The 20,873-nt window shown below is 45.4% G+C and overlaps 1 protein-coding gene and 1 long non-coding RNA gene across 2 annotated transcripts in view; one reads left to right on the plus strand and one right to left on the minus strand.

The window, feature by feature from the left end:
- Positions 1-20,873, plus strand: part of ADARB2 (adenosine deaminase RNA specific B2 (inactive)) — a 455,777-nt gene that overhangs the window by 210,927 nt on the left and 223,977 nt on the right. The gene's annotated exons all lie outside the window — the stretch shown is intronic.
- On the minus strand, positions 15,120-19,407 carry LOC139080486 (uncharacterized). Its single transcript, XR_011535028.1, has 4 exons — positions 19,304-19,407; positions 18,679-18,799; positions 17,415-17,585; positions 15,120-16,108 (listed from the first exon to the last, which is right to left on the minus strand). It is a non-coding gene; the product is annotated as an uncharacterized lncRNA (long non-coding RNA).

Below are 20,873 nucleotides of genomic sequence, written 5' to 3' on the forward strand. Positions count from 1 at the left end.
TAGTGGAGGTGGACAGTGTGTTGTTTCTTTTTTTCTTTGAGCTTTGATATACAATGTGCACGTTATGTATGCATTTAGGTTTAACCTCTGCCACTTCTTAATGGGTTTTTTTTCCAAACATTATTTAAAGCATAATTAAGATAATATGCTCAATTGCAAAAAAAAAAAAAAAAGAAAGGAGTAAAATGGCGACAGAAAAGAAAGAGCACCATATGGTTATCTACTACCAAGATTGATCCAAAATACGACATCATAACAAAATTTATTAAAAAATAATTCCTCGCTGCATGCTGAAAGATTATTTTTATGCAGTAATCAGACACCGTGAGCCCATTTCTTTTTCTGCTTGACGGGTGTTGTGAGGAAAAATGAATGTTAAGTTTCTACAGGGTGGGAAATGGATTATTTTAACCAGCAAACCCGTCACTGCAGCCCTAGGGGCCAGCTCGCTGGAGTGAGGCCAGCTCAGGCTTCTCTTGTCCTGAGCATGACGGTGCCGGCCGGGAGCCGGGTGGGGGGGTGTCCCCCCTGAACAGGTGCGGGCTCATAGTTTTAAGACAGTATGTCTCAGCTTATCTCCCTTCCAGAGTCCAATAAAATCAGTAAATTGACTTCCTCCTTGGGTTGCTGTGTCTGATTCTCAGAGTTGGGAGGGGGCGACAGGAAGCCTCAGAGAGAATCTTGGCCTTTTGAAGGAGGCATGTGGTTTACAAAACCACACTTAGAGAGAGAGAGAGACTAAGGATGCTTGCGTGTATGCACGTGTGCACATACCTATATTTCTCCATAGAACAGAATTAAATCTCCTTTCCAGTGTAGATGCATGAAATACAAAATAAAAGACGCAGTGTGAAACCTTTGGGGAAGTCAAGTGTCCTTAGCACACCTGGGCCAGCCAGAAGATGCGGCAGCAGAGGACCCAGCAGGAAACAGGAGCTGTGGCAGGGACCACCGGCCACCCCCGATTGCCCTTGGCGAATGAGCGCTCTCCTTTCTTTGTGAAAACCATGGGCACTGGGTCCGTTCTTGATGACTCACAGTAGGTACTGTTGGCGTCCCTTCCTGACCAGTGGCCCGGCTGCCAGCCATGGGCCTCAGCGTTGGGAATTGCCACACTCTTATGGTTTTAATTTCAGATCTCACCAGGCTGTTCCCGATGGGCAGAATTTATCATTGACCTGCTTGGGTATCGGGAGGGTGGTGACTGTTCAGTCGGGCAGAGTTCTTAGAAAGAAGAGAATAAACTCTTAATCCTGTCCTCTGCCCAGCTGATTAACAAATCTCAGCCTTTGTCCTTAGTTGAGACACTGAATTTCTGGCCTCCAGGTTCTTGTCAGTGAAGAAAGCCTTGAATTCTGTTTTCTAATCCTCCTGAAATGCCCAGTGGGGAGAAGTGATATTTATGGAGGATTGTCTGAAGGACACGAAGTCCATAAATTCCCCTGGCTAGTTTACATTTTACCCTTGGATCAAAACAGGCTGCCGGAGAGCGATATATTTGAGCTGTCTTGATTGAGCCCTCCACGGAATTGCTTCTTTGTAAATTGTTGTTCACTTTTTTTTGTTTTTAATTGAATTAAGGATAGTTGCGAGAAACAGACACGTGAGTTAGTTTGGGCACGTGTGTGTGTGGAGAGATAGTCATTTTAATGTTGGGGAGAGGATTCACATAGGCCTTTTATTAAAACCCGGATTCTTGAGTTGCAGCTTCTGCCATTCTGTTGTGGGTGGAGCCCAGGACTCTGCATTTTTCCAGGCTACTTCACCGACTCTGATGCCTGTGGTCCATGGAACGCATTTAGAAGAAGCTTGCCTTTGAGAACCTGAAGAAAATTGTGGATACTTAACTCTAGAAAAATTATATACATAGGTGCAGCCAATTCTGTACAATTCCAAGAGGGTCAAAAGGATTTCTCCAGGTATCAGACTAGCATCCCCTTCACTGAAGAGGTGTTTAAGCTTTCCAAACACATCACCCACCACCTCCTTAATAAGGGGCCCTAGAGAACGTGTCTCCAGGTTTCCGGGTCAGCAAGATCAACACTTTTCCAAAACAAATGGTTTATTTTTATTTTGTGATGATTGTGAATGTTGTTAGAGATCATAATTTCTTTGCCTTAGCAAAAAGGAAGCTCTTATCTGAATGTGCAACCCGCCTCTGACGGCAGGCCGGGATTACGATATTATTGCAGCGTGCCTATTTCACTCCTATTTTATTGACCTAATCAAATTTTTCTTTGCTGCAATTCACCCAAAAATTGTTCTTGTCTGTTTGTGTTGTATTCATGAATGAGGAAAGATATAATTAATTAAATTATTATTTCGAATTAGCACTGAAGTTAATGTTTGTACCAGTCTAGACCGGGTTTGGGAAACTCCATTGCTCATGTCATGTGGCCCTTTTTAATGGCTACGGAAATAGAATTTCAACTGGAATCATTACTGCACGGCAATGCCAGTTCTATTCTCTGTAACTTTCTCTATAACTTTCTAAATAGAGACAAATATACAGGACTTTGATTATAACACATAGTTAGGTTAAAAACTCTTTAGAGTGCAGGCAGAAAAGCACCAGACAGACAATTAGACATGAGGAAAGCTGGCGGGTGTGTGAATACCGAGGTGGGAGGGGCTGTGGGAACCAGATTCTCAGAGCTGGACTCACAGGGACTTGATATTAAGAAGCAGAGACACAGGCCTAAAATAACTCCCGTTTTCCAAACGAGACAAAAATCTAGTGTTTTTAGGTAAAAACATCCAAATAGAGTATATGATGAAAAATAAAATGTGTAGTGAAGGCCACACATAGCCTGTGGGTTGTCATTTTAAATATCTGCTGATAAGGGTTAAAGGAACATAGAACTCACTTCCTCATGTAGATAGAGAGGTGTTGAGGCGTAAGTGATGAGAGATGAGAGGTGAGACGTGAGAGAAGTTTCGTTATATGATGGCGGTGATGATGACGATGGTGTTGGTGATCATCATGATGGTGGTCGTGGTAAAGTTGATGATGATTACAATGAGATGATAGCGGTGACGTTTTATGGTAATGAAAATGATAATGACGATAGTGATGGTAACGTTGATGCTGATGGTGGTGGTGATGGTGACATCTATAATGATGATGATGGTGGTGGTGATGCTAATGGCAGTGACGATGGTGGCAGTGTTTATGACAATGATGATGATGATGGTAGTGAAGTAGATGATGATGACAACAAGATGATGATAATCGTGGTGATGTTTATGATGATGACGGTGGTGATGGTGATGATCATGATGACAACCATGATGACTAGAAAGGTTTGTAATTTTCTTCAGACCCAAACAGGATGATGGGGTCCTAGTCTCTATTTTTAACTCAGTGACATGGAACATGTCTATATCTTACAGGTCTTAATGCCTGAAGCCTGCTCCAAATCTCTTGTAAGACAGTGTTCAGCCCAACTGTAGCATTGGGGCTGGAATTCCATTCATCCATCTAGGTATACATGTTTAAATCCATTACATGGTGGCACTGAATTGGATTTATTTCACTTGGCAACATAACCTCCGAGATACTTTTCATTGAATTCAGAAATGATGAGCTCTCTTTTTGTCCTTAGAAAGGTGGAAATTCTCTGAAGGGTTTCATAAATAAATGTAAAGGTGAACTCCTTGATATGCATTTTACACATTTGACATACAAGTGGAATATTTCCTCCAGCATGGATCTTCCAACTGGTTGCTTTTTACCAGTAATTCTCTTAAAGCCATGTGCTATAACTGAAGAAATAGTCTTGCAAGATTGATTTTGCAGCAAGACTTAAAGCAATTCAGATTGCCAATTTCTACTACTTATGGTGAAAAGCAATTTTCTCTTTTTTTTATTGTGGTAACATTTGTTTATAACGTTATACAAATTTCAAGTGTACATCATTATATTTCAATTCCTGTGTAGACTTCATGATGTTTACCACCCAAAGACTAAGTATAATCCATCACCACACACATGGCCCTAATCACTCCTTTTGCCCTCCTCCCTCATCCCTTCCCCATGGTAACAACCAATCCAATCTCTGTTGTTGTTGTTTTATCTTCTGTTTATGAGTGAGATCATACGGTATTTAACTTTCTGCCTCTGACTTATTTCGCTTAGCATAATACCCTCAAGGTCCATCCATGCTGTCAGGATGGCTGGATTTCATCGTTTCTTGTGGCTGAGCAGTATTCCATTGTGTATATATGCCACATATTCTTTATCCATTTGTCCCTTGATGGGCACCTAAGTTGCTTCCCAGTCTTGGCTATTGTGAATAATGCTGCAGTGAACACAGAGGTGCTGTATCTTTACGCATTTGTTTTCACGTTCTTTGGATAAATACCCAGCAGTGGAATAGCTGGATCGTATAGTAGTTCTATTCTTAATTTTTTTAGGAATCTCCATGCTGTTTTCCATAGCGGCTGCACCAATTTGCACTCCCACCAGCAGTGCATGAGTGTTCCCATTTCTTCACATCCTCTCCAACACTTGGTATTTCCTGTCTTACTAATTATAGCCATTCTGACCAGAATGAGGTGATATCTCATTGTAGTTTTGATTTACATTTCCCTGGTAGTTAGTGATGTTGAACATCTCGAAAAGCAATTTTCAAGTTAGCTGTATCATGTGAATTGTGGTCTAAAAACTAATTAAACCGGAATCAAACTATCTGAAACTAGTGGATGATCCAAGCCTTCCTACACAGAAAAATACAAGTGATACCTGTGGTCTGGTTGAGAATTTAAAATAAGAAAAAAGAGAAAGCCTAGAAATCACTAAATCAGGAAAAGCTTTGGGGTCTTTAACCGGAGGTAACAGGAATTTCAATATAGGAAAGGAATGAGTTTGGTGGAGGGGTGGGAGGAAGTGGTTTGTCCTGAAGCAGCACTAACCCAGCAGGCCTACTTTTTACTGGATTATAAATTTATCTAGTGTGGTTTGGGGCACACGGCAGTCATTTGGGAGGGCGAAGCCCCATCTCCCCCATTGGTTCAGCCTGCGTTCTATACTTAAGAGTTAGTAAACCTCACTCCCTTTGTGTGTCTGGTTATTTAATGCCTCTAAAATGGCACATTAGTGTTGTCACCTGGCTGGGGTAAGTCTGCCATATTTCAAAAGAAGTGGCGGCAAAGGGGAGGTACCCTAGCTCTCGGTGTCCTGCCAAGCTGAAAATAGCAGTTAACAGGCTTTTAATCTACTGCGCGGGTTATCGTCCCCATGAGTGCCGTTTCACCCACAGATTTAAAAAATAGAACAAAGGGTTATTTTCACTTAGCATTCATAGCTGGTGGTGTTCTTATTGTGGCTTCAGTGATCAAGTGCAGCCTTTCAACTTACCACATACACAAATACATCCCTATTGAAAAGGAAACAAGAAGCAGAGATCCAGACTGGACACTATTTTAGTCAAAGGCAGCTGATTAACCTCAAACCCAAAGCTGATTTTCAGAAGGAGACGTGGATACCGTCTAAAAACATGCTCATTCCTGCAAGCTTTTGAAGTCTGTTTACGGGAGAATAAATGTATGGCAAAGGGCGGGACCACACCTATCTGACAGCGCTGCTCTCCCGCACCAAGCATATAATAACTACTTGGTAAGTGAATGAATGAGTGAATGAATTAATGAGGAAACAGGTCACACTGGGCCCTGAGAGGACCACGAGCAGATATCAGAAGTGTTAACAGGCGCGAGCTTACGTCCTTTATTCTTCACTTTGTTGTTTCTGGTGGCTCACAGAGATACAGAACATGCCGGCACTGTTTCTCCTCTGCACCCTGATGTGTTCATTATTCTGACCTGAATCTATCATGGTCTAAACTAGAAGACGCAGACCCAGTGCAAAAATAAACCCAAAGAAATAAACAGAACGTGGAATGAACCTACTGTCCGTGAATTAGCAAAAAACAAGGAATTCTTTTCTCTAACATGCACCACTTTATACTTCATAAACAGCATAAATACTTTCACTATCAAATAGCAAAAATAAAATACTATTATAGATACTGTGTTGTCAAAAATTTGAATCCTGATTTTTCTTACTTAGCCAAAGTGTGCATTGGGCAGTCACTGTTGCTTGGTTTAAAAGTTATGATGAAGCATTTTTAAATCTGTTAAACAGAAATAGAAAATGTCAAGTCACATAACTACAAAAATGTGCTTGTGGGCTGTCTGTGTTGTGTTTTAAAGTCACACTGTGTTTTGGAGGCATTTAGTGTGTACGGCTTGGCGAGTCCACGTGGGATGAAGGATGTCCATCAAGCCTGAGCTCATTGCCAGTGACAATGGCGTTCACAGCTCACTGACCTCGCCACTGCACTTAGCATGGAGGCCTTGCCTCATCCTACATGCGTCCTGTTCCCTTCTGGACTCGCCTCCCACACCCCGGCCCCTGGCTCACTGTGCCCCAGTTTCCCCCACACCTCTGTTAGTAGGACACGCCAGCCTGCGCCCATCAGCAGTGGGGACAACTGTCCCTGAGTCACAAACTTACCTCCTTCCCCGTCTAGTCTCAGATGAGCCGCCATCACTGTGGAGTGGCCTCCCTTGCCGCTTACTCATCTCCTAGAGCTGCCAAAACAAAGTACCACAGGTGAGGGGCATAAACAGCAGACATTTATCCTCTCACAGTTCTGGAGACTGGAAGTCCAAAATTAAAGTGTCAGCAGAGCCACGCTCCCTCCAAAACCCCTGGCAGGATCCTTCTGCCTCCCCCAGCTCTGGGGGCTTACCCAGCATCCCCCAGTCTCCACCTTCATCCTCACCCAGTGTTTTCCTCGTGTCTCTGTCTTCTTACTCCGACACAGTCATGTTGGATCAGGGCCCACCCCCTCCACTATGATCCCACTTACCTTAGTCAATTATATCTGTATGACCCTCTTTCCAAATAGGGTCACATTATGAGGGGCTCGGGGAAAGGACACCAACATCTCTTTTTTGGGGACCCCAACTCAACCCACAGCACCTGCTCCATATAAAGTACCTCTCCAAGTCACCCTCATTGCACGGCCCTGTTTTACTCCTCCCTGTAGCACTTACTACCTTCTGCTACATCTTGCACATTTTCTAATTTATCAGTTTACTGTCTGTCTCAAGCCACTAACCGTGAGCTCCATGAGAGCGAGGACCTTCTCTGTTCTGTCCTCTGCACAGTTCCCAAGTCAAAGCAGAGATTCGGTAAATAGTTACAGAATGAATGAACGGTGCTCACACTGCGAAATAAACTTATCAACAACATGAAGGACCAGGGGTATATGATATTGACGATATACAGAGATGTAACACTAACTCTCATTCTGTAGCATTTCGAAAATTAAAAGTTGCTTTCTCATGTCTTAGCTCCTGTCATTTTTACAACAGTCTCCACTTTTCAACCCAGAAAGCTGAGACTCAGAGCAGAGAAGGGCTCAGCCATGAGCAGCAGAGATGGAGCCTGAAGATGGTTCTGTGACTCTGCTTTCCTTTTCTTTTTTCCTGAAATTCCATTACAAATGAGCTCCTCATCTTGTGGAGGCTCGTGTGTATATACGAAAAGACCGGTGAATGTAGGAGACCATCAGCTCTGTGTCGTGTGAGGTCTGTGCAGGGTGTTCCCAGGGATGCGCTGCTCATTCAGCCTGCTTCTGCTCCTCCTGTTTTCATTCTCTACAAAACAGTGCATCTCAGTGGGACTTTCTACTAGTTGGCCTTGTTAATTATCAGGCAGAAGGACGATTGAGGGACAAGATGTGGAACCAAAGGGTGGGCTTCCCAAGAGAATGCACCATTGAAGCCTTTCTTTTTCTTCATTATTAGCAGTTTCTTAACAATTCGAGGGGTGCACAAGAATGCTGGCTGTCAAAGAGATCATAAAACGGGTTAAAACAAAATAATACATTTCCTTTGAATAAATACCTAGAAGTGGGGTTGGAGGAACCTCCATACTGTTTTCCATAGTGGCTGCACCAATTTACATTCCCACCAACAGTGCACAAAGGTTCCCTTTTCTCTACATCCTCGCCAACACTTGTTATTTTCTATGGCTTTCTTTTTTTTCTTTTTGGATAAGGCCGCCCTAACAGGTATAAGGTGATAACTCCTTGTGGCTTTGATTTGCATTGCCCTGAAGATCAGTGATATCGAGCACCTCTTCATGGACCTGTTGGCCTTTGTATGTCCTCTTTGGAGAGATGTCTGTTCAGGTCCTTTGCGCATTTTTTAATCAGATTGTAACATGATAGAGCTAACGCTACAAGGGCAATCACTATGCAGTAGATAAGTGTATCAAATCAATTACGTCTCAATTTTTTAAGAAAAGGGATGCAAAATAATTCCTAAAAATAAGTTGCAAAATTGTGAGGACTACAGAAGGCAAATAATTTAGCCACGTACGTTTCCATTGCTCCTAACAGATATGAAGCATTCTGCATAAGCTAGACTTCCAACTCCCATTCCTTAATTATTACAATGTCTAGGATTTAAACTTGACATTCCTTCTCTTGACTTACAGTAGACGCACATCACACTATGGGAGGTGTACGGGCTTTGGAAACAGAAGAACCAGCTTCAGCCCTCGGTTATCTGATTTCAATTTGTATGTAACCTTTGGTGAACCATTTAGACAGCTACAAAAAAAATAAATAACTACCCCACAGGATTTTGTGTAGGGCATTTGAATGAATGGAAACAATCAAGTGCTTACAGGTATAAGATCATTTTCACGTTTAACTTACTGTTCTTCATTAGTATTTCCATACAATCTATAGGGCACTGTTGCCTGCGATTATCCTTCTGTCACTGCCTTTCTTGTTGACAAAATCCTGTCCTCCGGTGGGGCCGGGTCCCACGGCAGGTCCTGGTGCAGCCGTCCTCAGGCCCCCTTTGGAATTGTTCTTCTCACTCACTGGCTCTTTGGTGATGGTCCTCTCACAGGGAGCATGTGCGTCTGCTCCCATCCTTTAGACTGCTGGTTAGCTCAGGGAGGGCGAGGGCTCAGCCATCTTTGTATTCACAGCAGCAGCTTGCATAGATAGGCCCTCATTATATGAATTTAATATACGTACATATATTTAATTTAAATTTCAGGTATTATTTTCTGTCACATTTAGTCTCACAAGGTATTGCACTCAAGAAAGAGAAGCCAAGAGAGAGAGAATTTTAGTCGCTCACTCAGGGCCATCTGTCTGAATATGCTAAACCCATCCAATGTTTTCTCATACTAACATTGTGTTGTAGTCTCTGCTTTCCTGGATGCTCTTTTACTGGGCTTTAAAAAGTGCTTATTTGGGAAATTTAAAGTTCCTCTCATTTAAAGCCTGGTCAGGTTGGAGGAGTTGAGGTGGTTTTTACCCCAAGAGTTCTCATTCAGAAACCTTCTCTGTCTTCACGTTCTCGTGGTTTAAAAAATGCTGAGACTGATGCTGTCGTCTTCTGTCTGCTCACGCAGATAGGAAAATATAAATTCATGGATTTATGACCACTGGGCAAACACATTAAGTCGGGGTAGTGAAGACATTTGTTCCTCTGGAATCACAGAGCGATGCTACGTCAGAGGATGCTGAGAAATGTGAATGGCAGGAGAATGTAGACATGCTATCAGGTGATGAAGCTAAATCTAGTGCCCTTATGCACAGAAGCTTCCAGAAATGCATGGTCCTATCCCCCAAAAGACACAAGGTCGGAGGAATCTGTGCGTCTCCATGAGTAAAGAGACGCTGGTCAAATGTCAAAACATTAGGAAACAATTCTGGCTAAGGAACAAGCATATTAGGACGCATTTGGCCACAAGATTGCACACAGTCCGAGAAACCGGGCACGAAAGAAAGCTCCCTGATCAGAGCCACGTAGTTTCACCGACAGGCCCGCTGGGGGGTCTATGAGCCGTAAAGCACAGCCATCCGTCTGTAACCCAGGAGACAATGCCTTCCCGTTTTTCTCAAAGTGGAGCACAAACATCGTGTGACCAGACCAGAATGCGCTCCTGGCCCATCCCGGTTTGCTAAGCAAGAAGAAATCATCTCCTAGAACACAGGCCTGTCAGGCAGTATCCTCAAGAACCCCAGAAATAGTGCCATCTTCTCCCCCTGATGGAGAGCAGACACGCGTCCCTGGTCAGGAGGAGGACGAGGCTCAGGGACCATCGCGTTCACAGTCAGAACCCTGTCGGGGCCGGGAACCCACAGACAGGACTTGTGTGCAGGAAGAAGTGATACCCCGAGCTTCTCCCAATGTGGACACCTCCCTCCCCGGGGGTTGAGGTTAACTGGTAACTGGAGGGTCCTGCCGCCTGACCGCATCAATGGCAACACAGTCTCTGGAGAAAAATGTATATTCAGTGGGATCCCACAGTTTGCTGGTGGCATTTGGACCTTTGTCTATTTACACACCAGTTTGGTAATGCGCTCCTTGGAGGGCACTCTTCAGCAGAGGCCTTAATTAAGATTGCTGCCTGCAGCAAATTGTGGGAACCGCGATATAGCACGTTATAGCAACCCAGACACAGATCATTGGCCACTCCGACCTACTCGTGTGGTGTGAACAAATATTACCATTTTCATTTTGCTGTGGATCATTTTCAAATATGATTAAAAAGGCCATGCCAACTGTAGGATTTTTGTACATCCATTTATCCATTTTTTTCACCTAATCTGAGATGTCTGTATCTTTTAACAGAAAGGACTTGCCTCAAAAGTCTATAGTATCTTAGGAATTATGGAATAGCCAGAAGTGTAAGAGAGATTTTAATGTATATAAAACATAATAGAATGGATATTTTATACTGAATGCCTTGATGAAGGAAATCAGGAAACAAAGGTATGACCTCTCATGGTTTCTGCAATTTGGAAAAATGCAGAGTAGATATATTAATATTTAAATTATTGTAATGGAAAGACTCCAGTCTGCTCTAAATTCAATTAATTCCCTTCCATCTGTTACTTTTTCCTTCCTCTCTGGAGTCACGGCCATGTCTGCTCATACCTAGGGCAATTCCTTTTAACTCATAGTAGGTGGAGAACACTGCCACTGCTTTTCCTTTTCTGTCCGTTCTGGATTCTGCAGAGATGGGAGTCTGTACTGAGTGAACACAAGCCTGGAAACATGAATTGAACAACAAACATTTTTGTACATTTTTTTTGTACATTTTGTACAAAACGTGCTTGTGGTACATTTTATATTCTTTAAAATGTTTTTCCCAAACCTTGCCTGTTACAGTATGTATACATCCTTTTTTTTCCTTTTTTAAGTCTGACTGCATCTCGGGAATAAGTCAGATGTCCCAACTGCACTTGTGTGACCTTCGCCTTGTAGGGTTGCAGTCTTTTGTCAGAACTGGAGGAGGTCTGAGCGGGTCACAGCCGAGCCCCTGCTTCTGGTGTCCGCTCACTGAAGGGGCGCGTCATCTCCTCCTTCACAGAGCTGTGAAAACATCCAGCTCCTGAGCTGCACTCTCTGCCTGCTCCTGTGGCTTTGCACCAGGGAGGCTTCAGCTCACCAACGACGTTTTCAGTTCTAAGTAGGGTGTGTGAGTATGCGTGGGGAATATTTAGCAGGTTGGGTTTTTTTTTTTTTTTTTTTTTTTTGCTTGTTCAAATCATTCAAAACCAAACAGCTCAAGCAATTTAAAACGTTACAGTCTTTCTCAACCCCTCCTTCCCATCAGAATCAACCTAGGACTTTTAAAACCTTTAGCCTAAGCCCCACGGGGTCAACTGCTTGATTTGAGAGGTTTGCAGGGCTGAACCCAGCATGCCCCACTGCCCAGGGCTCAGATAGCACTTTCCAGGCAGTTTGCCCACTGTCTCGCAGGGCCAAGGACTCTGTGTGGCTTCACAGCTCCTCCAGGTGATTCGGATACTTAATGAGGATTGGGAGCCTCAGAAACTCCAATTAGCAAGGCCTAAGTTAAAACTAAGGGAAAAAGTTCAATGTATTCTTCCTTCTTTCCTCTTTCTACCTCAAAACCAATATAAATACTCTTCTGCATCTAAATTCCAATGGTGTTCGCTCTTTTCTGGTATTTTAAACTTGAGAATCGCACATAGAAATCTAGATTTCTGGTTTACCTTGAAAAACCGAGCAGCCTGAGCCCACATCCCCATGCTCACAGGGATTTTTCCTTACTCCCACACCATTACTTTTTCTTGAAGTAGATAATGACTTCTGTATACCCAGAAGTACAAATAAGAAAACAAAACATAGACCAAGAAACATACAGCAGAATATCATTGCAGAAGAGCCATCCTAAACAGTTTAATATGCAAAGCATATTATAGGCCCTCTCTTATAGACGCAGCTTGCTTGACCCCGTGTGGGCACTGACCAGTCCCTATAGACAATTTGGGTTTTTAATCCCTTGGCCTAAAGTTTTCAGACCTTTCGTCTATACTGTTCAGTTCACCAGATGATTTACTCGGTTGTCCATCTAGAGCTCCCTGTGTGGAATATTAATACTTTGGATCTTAGGAAGAATATCCAAGAATTCTACTTATCTCCCAAACAGCAGATAACATCTCTGTCATAACTTCAATTAGATGTGTGTGCTGCTTAATAAACATACACACGCTCATGCACACACACATTGTTGTTTCGCTTACAACCACAGTTTGAGATAAATGGCCCAGTGACAAAGCTCAGGGTGAATGATTAGCTGACATGGCACCCCTAGGAACTGTGCCTTTTCTCCCTTAAGAAAGGCCTTAGATGTACCAGAAAAACAGCACCTCAGAGCTTCCACTGGCCGAAATAGATTTTAATTCCCTGCCAGACCTTCTCAAACATCCAACTGCTGAAATCTGATGATGCAGCCAGAAGAGGGAGGGAAAGCCATATATTTTATTTCTCATCTGATGAAACTGGAGCGCTCCAAGCCAAGGCCGACATTTCATCCTTCCGTATCACGTTGGAAGTCTGCATTTCAATGGGTTCCAGTCCCCATGCACACATCATCCAGTAAATACATGGAGGGCAAGGTGGTTGGAGGAACAAAGGAGACTCTGTGCCACCTTTATTCTCACCTCAAATGGTTGTGGAAAAGCCTAGTCTTCACTGTGAGAGGGAGCGTGATTGCATTTCGCCAGGCAAGGTCATGGAGAGAAACTTCGTGTTGCACCCTGTGGACCAAGCTTCATGGTGTTCTCCCCCATTCTCCCGCAAGGCCAGCAGTGCCAGAGACTGGTGAGCTAAAGTCACGGATACATATCTACACTTGGTTCCTACACGGGTGCATGCACACCAACCACACACCTACACCTGTACCTACATGTGTGTGTGCACACCAACCACACACCTACACCTGTACCTACACATATGCATGCACACCTACCTACATATCTACATTTGCACCTACATACCTACCTACATATTTACTTGCTTGCCTACACATGTATGCACATACTTACATGTCTACTTACATGCTTACCTACATGTGTACCTACATACTTACCTTCATACACACATATGCAGTACATACACATGTGCCTCATATATGCCTGCATACATACTTACATATATACCTACACTCCTATGTCTACACTTACTTGCATACCTACATGTGTACCTACACACACATACCTACATAAAACACGTGTGCATGTGTGCATACCAACCTACTTACACATAAAGGTAAATTTTTATGTTTCGAGCTCTGCAGAGCATGTTCACCTGTGTCCCCACCAAATGAGCAGTCAGGGGGATGGACTCTGTTTAGATGCCCACATGTGTTTAAATAACCGCGCCGCTTGCTTCCTGCCCCTTGAGCACAGGGTGGGGTCATCCTGGAGCGTAACTGGGACAGGGCAGACCTTCAGAGGAGGGCGGGGGGAGGGTGCTGACGGGCGCCTCGGGCTCCAGCCCTGCCTGGGGATGCGAGGCCGCTCTGTGCTGGGCTGTGGAGTGACTCTTCCTATTCTTAATTTCTCTCACACACGAGTGTTTAACAAATGGTGCATCATGGAAACACGAGTGTTTAAAGAAAATTGTGCACACTAGGAATTTTAGCCCTGACTTTTTTGTGTGTCACTTTTCAAACCAATTTTCAAGGATTTGTTTCCTTTGCAGCCGAGTGAGAGAAATAAAGTCTGCACATGAGAGATAGTATTGTCCTGGGGAAATATCCAGAGGATTAATGTATTTTGACTGAAGCTAGCAGGAAATTGTGTTTCAGCTGTGCTTATGGGCTTATTGTGAATACGTCACATCAAGAGCAATTTGTTAAACAAGAAATATAGGGTGTAGGAATAGGAAGCCAAAATAAACGGGGAGATCCAGACCAGGAGTGGCTTCCATGTGCATCTGTGTCGTCAATAAACGAGAGGAGGACTCTCTCGTTCTGTACAAGAAGAATCTCTGACATCCAAGGGAGTAGGAAGGGATGTTTTCATTTAAGTTCCCTCCATGTCATATTTGAAACTGGAGCGGTAAGCAATTCCAACCCCATGGGTTTGTAAATACAGTGAAAGTTGAAATGTTCATAAAAAGCTCAGCTCTAACTTGAGGAAGGGACATCAGTTACAGTAGCTCTTGTATTTTCTACCGTCTGAAACACAAGAATGCTAATGTCTCTCGAGGAAAGACCACGATAGAGGGTGCGCCCAGCTCCCGGACATCAATGACAACAAGGGGTTATTAAGAGTCACCAACAATTCAAAAGAGCAAAGCCACACTCAGCCAACCCACGGCTGTCTGGTTCGTTTAATTTTTTCATTAGTTGTTCCACTTTGGGGATGGAAAAAGGGCGCCATTTTTAAGAATTTTGTTGACATCACGTAACGGTCAAACTGACTTTCTGGATGTTATCATGGAAAAGCACCATTGAGAGAACAAAAAAATGATGTCTTCTGATGGAAGGGACAAAGAGATCACTGAGTTTTCCAAAGAGATCTTTGTTTCTTCTCAAGCAAAACGCTGTTGAAAGTGTTTGCTTACTAGAGAACTAAGTATTGTTTTCTGCAAATATTTGTGTAGCTAGGGCAAAAAAACTGTAAAATTTTCTTGGAAGAGGCCATTTTGAAATTTTTTGTTTTTCTTGGGTTTTCCTTTTAGCATCCTTTGAGTCTATAACTTAAATCCTGTAAGATTTTTAGAAAAAAGAAAATAAGAGAGAAATAAAAAGGCATACTATAGGTTCAAAGACGTATTTTGTTAAAATAATTAGCCCACCACAGTTTACAAGAATATGGGAGTCAGTTGTTAGAATGCTCACAGTGTAAAAAAACAGAAAAAGAAACACATGAAATCACATCCAGAAACAGGATAAAATAGAAAGATAAATTCAGTCGTAAGTTAGGACATAGACATACAGTTTAGAAGTTGAGCTGCATACACAGTTAGCTCTGGGCTTCCTTGCAGTCAAAGTATAAAGGAAATTTTGACGGTGTTACAATTTTCTGAACTTGCTATTTATAGGGAAAACGTATAGCAGCGTCTCAAGAGAAGCCTGGAACCCAGATTGAAGAGGGTGGGCGTGAGCTTCCACAGGGGCGAGACTGATGGGGTCAAGCCCTCACCGTTCCCTTTAATGCGTGGAACAAGGACATCACAGAGAGCTTCGTGTGTGTGTGTGTGTTGGTGTGTGTGTTTAATTGTAAAAAATACATAACATAAAATTTACCATTTTAACCATTTTTAAGTGTACAATTCGGCAGCATTAAGTATTCTCACACTTATGTAGGAAGACACAGGTAACACTTGCAGAGGTTAAGCACGTCACAAAGCTAGTAGGGGAAAGCCAGGGTTTGAACCCCGGCCGCTCTGCACCAGTGTGGATCTTAGCAACCATCAAGCAATTGTGTTTCTTTGTTAGACGCTTGTTTCGTTGACTCAAGGCATCGCCCCTTCCGGACATTCTCTTCTCAAGGGTGTACAGTCCCAGCAGAGTTCTCTGTTGTGCGTCACGCTGGGATTCCGTCGTTAGAAAGGTACATGTTTTAACTCTCATTTCACAGCTGCACAAACTGAGGCCCTGGAAGTAGAACTGACTTGCCCATGCCAGGTGGTTATCTGTGACCGTCTGAGACAGCCACGCAGCCGGGCGCGCAGATCATTTCAGAGTTTGGAGTCACCGTGCAGTGTTCTGACAGGGCAGGCCCGCAGGGCTGTGGACGATTCTGGGCTGTGACGGCAGAGAAAAGCTGGGTGTAAGACGGGAGTGAGAGCCAGGTGGGGGATATTGGGTATAAACTTTGTCCACCAAAATAAATGTTCCTACAGTCAACCCTACGCTCCCTAAAAATAGTCGTATGCACTGGATTGCACACCGGTCCTCCTTTTCGATCCCCACATCGTCCTCTCAGGCAGGGTAGGGCTGTGCTTCTCACTGGCAGGCCGAAGGCAGTGGTCATCTGTCCCATCTCAGACGACCAGTGGCGGAGACAGAAGTGGAGCCTGGATCCAGTGCTCATGCCAGCACGCTGTGCTCTCTCAGGAATAGGGTTTCTGTCGTAATCGAGGCTGTGTGACCCATCTACCCTGCCTGTTCCCAGCTCTCCATCCCCAAATCTGTGAGCTCCCCAGGCCCTGAGCCAACACAGACCCAGCCTGACTGTGTATGAGGAGCCCCGTCTCCCAGGAGGAGGCTTTGAAAGGCACTGTCGTCCCCAGTTCCTATCCCGTGTGTCATGGGGGATGGGCCGCTGCAGAGATTCCAGCACACCCCTCAAATATCAGGACCTCTGCCCAGCCTCCACGTGGCAGGTAGATTGCTGGGTTCTGGTCTGTATCCCAGATCCTTGCCTGAGCCCAGTGCCTCTGAATGGGGTCCCAGCCTCCTGCGTAACTCCTGCTATAAGACTTGGGCTCTGTACCCCCAGCTACTAACTGGAGTTCTGGTCAATTCAGACAGATTGTCCTGCAGCCAAGAGGCTGACATGCCACCACATCCACAGGGCAAAGGCTCCCAGACCTCCCACCTCGGGCACTGCCTCTTAGACCCCTGGCCTGTCCTTGGGGACAGTTCTACTGGCTGTTGGATCCCTCAGCCTGGGTCTCATCTGTTCACAGTCCTCTTGTCCCTCAGAGGGTCCCCGTTTAGTGCCCGCAGGTCTGACACCCAACACGGTGGGAATCAGGGCTCCCAGCTGGTGACCACGCTCCTCATCATATTGTGAAGTTGAAACCCTTCAAACTACATCAGTGTACAGACATGTGACATTTTCACCCTGCGAATTTAACACTTGGACCCAGGGTACAAAGCTACTTAGAAAGCAGGGAACAGACGATGGAGAGATTCTCATAACTCTGCTGACGCAGGACCATTAGGGCCTTTGCGCCCTGCGTCCAAAGTCAGGAGGAGAAACTGAAGTGGCATCTCGATCTGAGGTTGGTGGCATTGCTTCCTGGGCTACAACCATGTTGTCTGTGTAGCTCAGAGTTTTACTGAGAAAATGAAAATGATAATGTTAAAAGTAAGTGTCACACACCTGATACGACATTGCCCAGTATCTCAGAGTTGGTCAGAGGGGAGCAGGGTTCATGTATGACTGGAGTGCAGACCCAGTCGGGGTCATTGGAAGCTTATTCATCTTTGCGTCTCCCAGGTCTTTACTCATAGGCTCAGTGAAGGTTTTCTGAATGTCTGTTGAATGGAGGTTCTTCATGTAACAGACAGAGAAATGGAACACACATAATAACAAGTTTACTTGGGCATAATGCTGTCCGGCACGTGCCACTTTACAACCCTCTAATTGCGGGGCTCTTCCCTCAGACGGGCTGCAGAGCTGGCAGCCGCTTCCAGTGGATGAAAGCGCAGTGGATGCACCTGTGCAAACTTCCTGGGGAGAAGGTCCATACCTGTCTTCAGCTTCTCCAAGACATTTGTGTCCCATACAAATCCCAAACTAGATTTAAAACTAGCATAAAATTAACATAGGGCTCTAGTCTGCATTTGAGTCTAAGGATAATAGCAGCAAAGAAGAAGTTCTTTGAAAATTAAACATCGTCCCTCTCATTGGCAAAGAGATGCACACGTGGTCTACGTGTGACTATTTAAAAGACAGTAACCCCCATGGGGTGTGCTACTTTTCGTTGGTTTTAGGAGCATCATCACATGATCAGTGTAACAGCCTAGCCAATAAGGAAGGATAATTAGCCCTGTGGATCAGAGGAGAAAACCAGGTTTGCAGAAGCGTGGTTGTCCCAAGTGCATGCACTTGGTGAATAAAAGAGGCAGACGCATCTTGAGGTGCCGTGTATCCTCAAGAAGCACTAAGGGTGCTTTTGGCTGTTGGCCCATGTGCCGGGGGAGCATTCTGGGGAGAACTGCCATGATTTGCTCCAAGATCACTACTCTTCAACCCACAGGCTGCCCAATACTCTCATCTATGCTTGTTAAAAAAGGAAATTACCGTGGGCTCTAAGTCGTCTGCTGATTGTGAACTTAACATGGCCGACACAGTCATGGATCCTCAGTTGGACACAGCACTGAAGCTTCATTTATGCCACAGAGGGCCATGGTCCAGGAACCTTCTGGTGGTTTCTATCCGCGGCCTCGGGGGTGTGCACATGGAGGGCACCCTCCCCACCTGGGGTGAGCCAGGCGCCCCTCACACTTGGCGAAATCCACTGTGCAAATAAGAGTTGGGCTGCTGGTGGCCTTTCTGATCCGGTTGCCATGGGAACAGCGGTCAGACGGAAGAGGGTAAGGTTGGGAAGTTATAAAAAGAAGGCTGTCTTTGAAGCCCTTACCTTGTCTCCCCAATCTCGTGCGTTTCCATGGAAGCAGGAGCAATAACCACTTGCCAGGCGTGTTCCAGGGCCTCGGTCTCCTGGGCTGTCAGTCAGACTCTTCAGGCCTCCTTCAGGAGCACTGAATTCCCCCCGAATGTAAGAGCTGGAGCTTCAGGAGGCCTTCACTATGCAGGACCCCGAAGACCGCCCAGGGCCCAGGCTGGAGCTCTCTCCTGTGTGGTGGCTGGGCAGCACGGGAGGCTCCCTGCTGGAAGGGCCCTCCTCTGAGGCAAGTGCAGCCCAGCAGAGGGGCAGCCTGGGGCCTGGGGACCGCCTCCCGCAGGGGGCTCCCCGGTCCTCCCAGCCTCCCTGTCCAGTGGCTCCAGCCCACTTCCAGTGGGCCATCCCCATCTGGGCCCTCGAGCCCTCACTGCGGCTCTCCTTGTGCTGACCCTTGACCCTCGCCCCACCCCGCCCTCACCCGCCCAGTGCAGAGCTTTCTGGTCCAATCTGACTAACCCCCCCCCCACCCTCTGTTTCCCTCTGTCTCTCTGTCTCTGTCTCTGTCTCTCTGTCTCTCTCCCTCTCTCCCCTCCAGAGGGTGTCCGCCTTTGTCAGAGGTTTCTCTTGAACAATCTCTCACCTTCAGAATATGTTTCTTTTGTTGGAAATGCCGTTTTTCCACTGTTCTCCAGGCAGTTGAGAATTTTCTCATGGTCGTGTTTAACTGCCTCCAAGACAAAAGGCTTTTCACCCAGATTTGAGGAGAAAAAGTCTGTGTTCTGCACTGAATAGACACCATTCTCTTTTCCCAGCAAATGCGTGTGATTACCACCTTGGCCACCCCCTGGAGGCATTTCTGCAACTCATTCCCAGTGGCCTCTCCATCTTGAGATAATGCACAAACACAGAAGGTTAATTGATTTATACACTTTCCTTTCCACTGCTCAGCCCCATCTCTTCCAACTTCAGTTCCAAATTTATGCAAATATCTGTCAAGCATAAAACATTCACGGAGTCCGAGTTCTCGGCTGCATCTCGCCCCCAGTATCCCTTGGGAGGATTGATTGCTTCCTACTGTTTTTTTAAAATACACATATCCATTCATTTATCCCTCACATACTGACAGACCATGTGGTAGGAGCCAGCACCTAATAGGGACACAGCATAAGGAAACGGGGTCCCTGCTTGCAGGAGAATCTGCCATCATGGAGGGAGACGGCAGGACACACAGACGATAACCAATCCAGAAATGAAAATTGGGGTGAGTTCATTCTGAGCTAAATGTGAGGACCATATAGCCCGGGGCCTACCTTCCCCACAGAAGGACACCAAAGAGGTGGGGTGTATAGAGTGGTTATATACCCTCAAAGAGCATGTTTCACATAGGATTGAGATGTCCCTTTTACAATAGTCTCAAGACTACTCTGTAGGCACAGCGATTGATGGACACAGCTTGTAGTAGGTCTGCTCGCTCAGTGGACACAACAGGGTAGCTGGTCTGTTGTCTCGAGCTGGGTGGTCACAGTGAGCACAGCCATCAACTCCTACCCTGAGGAAAGATGCTTATCCTTAAGGAAATGCCAATGTGAGGGAAGTTGCATCTTTATCTCAAGGCCATTCGTTCTTGTCTTTGGGACATAGCAAATGCACGCTCAATGGCCATGTCAGGCCCTTTTGAAAAAACCAAGTCAGGCCAAATTAGGTTTATGCCAAATGGCTTCCTCATATACTCCAATATATCCTATTGCTTGTCATTTATTTGTCAGGCTGCACAGTTGAAGTGCAGAATTGCTCCCTCCAGGGCAGCCAGTGGTCTCCGCGCTGCCCAAGCCAGTGGACTTGTTCCATGCTCAGTGTGTCCCCCACTCTGTGACCCATGACACGACTGATCACTCTTGTCTTTCTGAAGCTCTCCCTTCCTTGGCTTCCCAACTCATTGCCGTTGGACATACCCAGCAAATCCAGCTTTCTGAACAGACATTCCTTACCTCTGCGAAGGCATTCACCTCCACCCACCCACCTGAGGAAGCCCCTCTCCTCCCTTGCCACCCTCCCCACCTGCGTGCTGGGCCTGAGGGAGACATCCCCACCCCAGACCTTTCTCCCCCAACAGACAACTTCACTCGGCCAGTGGTCACTGGGCCTGCCAAGCGCTGACTCTTCCAGGTGCCTGGGACGTGGATGAGAGCATGTTGCATCAGTTTCCTCAC

This window comes from Equus przewalskii, chromosome 30 (genome assembly GCF_037783145.1).
Source record: "Equus przewalskii isolate Varuska chromosome 30, EquPr2, whole genome shotgun sequence".
Lineage (NCBI taxonomy): Eukaryota > Metazoa > Chordata > Mammalia > Perissodactyla > Equidae > Equus > Equus przewalskii.